This window comes from Pinus tabuliformis, chromosome 7, assembly GCF_031772625.1.
Source record: "Pinus tabuliformis cultivar Carrire ecotype Pingquan chromosome 7, CPIR1, whole genome shotgun sequence".
Classification (NCBI taxonomy): Eukaryota; Viridiplantae; Streptophyta; class Pinopsida; order Pinales; family Pinaceae; genus Pinus; species Pinus tabuliformis.
Genome location: NC_142293.1, coordinates 1,836,877,119 through 1,836,881,799, shown reverse-complemented (window position 1 = coordinate 1,836,881,799; position 4,681 = coordinate 1,836,877,119). Strand labels below are relative to the sequence as shown.

Below are 4,681 nucleotides of genomic sequence, written 5' to 3'. Positions count from 1 at the left end.
TGTGTGTTCAATTTAAACGTCGCACCATAAGAAATTGGTCCACTCCCTTATTGGCTTACTTTATTTCAATAATATTGGGCATGGATATTGAAAGTTGAGTATGAAACATCTTGTCTCATGATCCCTCAGTTGAATGTTGGCCAAAATATGGCAATACAATTTCAAGCAAGATTGTCATTTATTGTTATTTAAAATGCACTTTTGAATGCATAAATGGATTCGTTATCCTAAAAAGCCCCTGAGGCACTCAAACTATGCAAATTAAACAACTTAAACTTATTGTTATTAAAAATATCTATCGGATTTTGGAAAAAATTGACCAGAAAGTGTTCAAAAAAGGGTCATTTCGTCTATGAGTTAGACTATGCATTAATATATTATCAAGTGAATTATTATATTGTTATTAAAATGTAACATCCCTCACATTACTCTTGTTTTTGTAATGTAATATTGTGACTATGTAATGGAAGCATGGAAGTCATGGTTGACTGAGACATTATGTGCACACATAAAATAAATTAAATGTAAAAATGCAAATTATGGTTGAGCTAGAGGAGTGGATATGGATTCAGAGGTCTGAGGAGGAGGAAGATTTGCTTGTGCAAGTGATTATCAAAACCAAACCCACTTCGTTCAATTCTATCACCCTGACAAATTTAATGTTTGCACAACATACATTGAAGAGAGCATGGGTCACCTGAGTGGAGAATAAGGGCCATGTAGTCAATGTTCTCATGGGATGTTTTGGGAGAAAATCTAATGTGTAAAATAAAAGAAAGAGATAAAGAGAAGCGTGGGGGGAGAGAGAAAGAAGTAGAATGAAAGGAGGCAAGAGCGACACAAGGAACGTGCAGGAGAAAGCATAGTAAGAAGAGAATGTAGAGAAGATAGTGAAAGAGGAGTGTTGGAGCACTACATTTGGAGAAGGATTAGCTTTGATTCAAAGCCTTGTATTTGGACGTCATACCCTATAAATTTGGTGTGGCCAGTGGTTGTATGTCGGTGTTAGATTAGTCAATGAAGACTCGGTGGAGACATTGATTCACTTAGTGCTTGCTAGAAATATGGTGAACCACTTAGAGTTGATAAACCACCCATAGAGTAAGATTATTCTCATGGAACTAAGTAAAACTTCATTGAGCCTTGGATAAATCCATGTGATTTATTTTAGAGAGGCAGAAAATTCACTGTGGTGCTTTCTACATGAGGTAGTTGATAAACCATGTAGATAGTGCACTCCCTCCCTTGTTTTGTTGACTTGATATCAGTGTTAAATTCCCTTGAGCAATTAAATCCTAAGAATCTGAATCTGTCTTAGGGGTGGTTACAATGTAGCTAGCCTATGGTTGGTAATAGAGTTGAAGTCCCTCCCTTAGTTTCCAACCTTCTTAAACAAACAAATAAGTAGATTTCATTATCGTTCAAATCTATGTTCATGGATAGTGTGATATCTTGTGTGTATATGGATATTATGAATGTCTAAATTATGTTTTTCACTGATTTTTTTCATGATTGTAATGTGAATCTGTGTGACGATGCCTACTCAGTTTGGATCATGTTGTTTAACATTATGTTTATGAATGAATTACAATTTTGTGTGATCTTAGTAAATTGTTGATCGGGGCTCTTTGAATGAGTTTAGCAGTGGACCAGTATGGTCTGAGTAACTAGTGTATTCCCTTGCTAAGATATGAGTGTTGTGTGAATTAGTGTTCCGGTCTTCCCCCTTTCTAGTCTCAACAAATATTTTATTTTAATGTATAGAGGTATTTGCCGTTGTTGTTAATCACTCACCATTTTTTACTTCTTGACCTCGGGCCCTAGTGCCATAAGTTTAGAGAATTGGAGTTTTGGTAGTTACCCAATTTGTATTCATTTGCTAGAAAAAATTAGTTTGATATGTTATATGGTTTTGCGGCCCTAGGCTCCCCATGTAGATTTTAAAGTGGGAGTTTTCAAAAGGACCTATGGTTGGGATGATGTATGTGCAAGAGGATTCCATCATACTCTTTTTCCTATGGGTCATTGGATTGTACCATGACCGGAATGACATATGTGTGGGAGAAGCCTACCAGCTCTTTTTCTTGTGGGTAGTTGGATCAAACTACGGCTAGGATGAGATATGCGTGGGAGGATCCCACGGGGCTCTTTTCCCTACGAGTTATTGAATTGAACCATGGTTAGGATGATGTATGCACAAGAGAAGCCTACTAGGCTCTTTGTCCTATGGGTAGTTGGATTGAACCATGGCCAAGATGACATATGTGCAGGAGGAGCTACTAGGCTCTTTTCCTATGAGTAATTGGATTGAACGTAGTCAGGGTGATGTATGCACGGGAGGAGCCCATCGAGCTATTTTTTTCTATGGGTTGTTGGATTGAACCACATATGGGATGACGTATGTGGGGGAGGAGGCCATCGGGTTATTTTCCTACAGGTTGTGGGAAAGACCCACGATCACGATAACGTCATTAGGAGGATCACTTCTAACAAATCATAGGCACAAAACATGATGGGGTCAGAGTGGTAGATCCCACGACCTCGTGTACATGTGGTGAATATCGATAGGATTAGACCACATCTATATGGATGCCACATAGGAACCATGAGAGATGTGGGACTATCAGGGATGACATGGCATGCCCACGTGGGTCACATGTGGGTACCACATGGCAATACCTTGTTGGCATGGCACTTCTAGTTGGTCAAAATTCAAATGGGAATAACTTTTGATCCAGGTGATGGATTTTGATGAAATTTATATCGTCAAAAAGCTCTTGATGATTTGGATACAATGGTAATATCATAATTTAATTCCATACACTTTAAATAATGATAATTTTTATAACCTTGTCGTCTTCATAATGGACTAGGGAGGTCAAGTTGCTTATGAAGTAACACCTCCCATAACCCAAGAAATTCCAAAGGGGTGGGAGGGAGCATCACAAAGTGGTATCAAGGTGTGGTTCAATACTTGGATTGGGTGAGCCATGAAAGAAAAGTTAGAATCAGAGCTTAGGTTCAACACTCGACCTAAAGAAGGTCACACACAAATGATTAAATTATTTTGGTAAACTATTGTGTGTGTGTGTGTTTACCTTCAACTTGTAGATATCATGGCTACTAACCTGGATGAAATGTTGATTTCAAACCTACTCTTGATATGTTTACGAGCATGATGATATTTCCTTGGCTCCCAACTCTTTGTCACATAGACAATCATTATCATAAAGATCCAATTCCTTGAGCCACTTGAGTTGTTGACCAAGTATTTTCAATATGCCTGGATTTTGCACAACAAAATGACATCTCACTAAAACCAACTCCTCAAGAGACAATCTCATGTTTGCTCCAAGAAATTTTATACCAACTCCAATTTCCAGCCAGCAGTTGTGCAAACAAAGGCTTTTAAGTGACTGGTAGTTCTTAGCTATAACAACCAAATTCTCATTGCTAAGATCAAGAGGCAACCTTAGGTCTAAAACTTCTAGTCTTTGGCACTTCTGAACGACAACATGGAGTCCTTCTGTATCCACTCCATCATAAAAAATAAGGGTCCTCAACGTCTGACAATGTTTTGAATCAAACATCAGGACATCATTCGTTGTAGTTATACACCTCCTCAAGTGAAGTTCTTGGAGAGAAGACAACTTTTACAAAGGATGATGAATCTAAATCCCTAAATCCCTCACAACTACACAATTCCAAATTCCACAATTTTGGGCAATTCTGCCAAATCCATCCCAAATCTCTTTACCCAACCCCAATACCCAGCAAGCACAAATCTTCTAATGGTACGAGCATATCAAGAATCCCATAGAAATCTTCTATTGAATTCCACCTAGAGAGGATAAGGGATAGCTCTTTAAATGACTTAAACTTTGTCAATGATGGAAAATACGTTAGACTCAACCCTACCAACTCCAACGAGGTTAAATTAACATTTCCACTAGCTAGATATTTCAAGCCATGAAAATATATTTTATTGTATAAATAATGAATTTATAAGTACAATTTTTCTCAATTTAAAAATCCTATCAGCGTTCCCTTGCACCTTTTGGGGAAATTGCTACTAATTATTACACATAAAGCAATTGTTAATCACAAATTTAAACGAGTGCTTGAAAAAAAATCAAACCTTAATGAACCCAACTATCTCATTCAGCCTTTGGCATTTACATGGTATAATTGTATTTCCATGTATCACAATAAATGGTTCAATGGCATTACTTCATTAAGAGGTGGAAAAAGTTATCACTAGAGCATTTATCTATTATCTTTATTCCTAAAATCTAAGTTATCTAGGTCAATTGAAATTACCAGCGAATATATTTCATTTGTGGTGAAGGTTCAAATACTATTGTAATACTAATAGAAAGTGATAGTCTTAAACCATTCAAGACTTGTAATGTATTAGCGCGGATTCTTAGGAAATATTATTATAAAAAATCATTTAAAATTGACTATTCAAAGACTTGTAATGTATTACCCAATGCTTCATAATAAGCACATCTAGAAAGACTTTTTCTTTCCCTACTTGTCCAACGTTGTTGTTTTTATTGCAACCCTACCATGTACAAAATATTGCCTTATCAACATATACTATTTGCCCAAATCTACATGCCACAATGTATGAGTGCATATTCTATTACATATGAATATATAAGAACAATCTTGATGA

General features: G+C 36.7%; 1 pseudogene; it reads right to left on the bottom strand.

The window, feature by feature from the left end:
• Positions 1-3,167: 3,167 nt before the first annotated feature.
• Positions 3,168-3,972, bottom strand: LOC149255767 (uncharacterized; annotated as a pseudogene).
• Between the last annotated feature and the right edge of the window lie 709 nt (positions 3,973-4,681).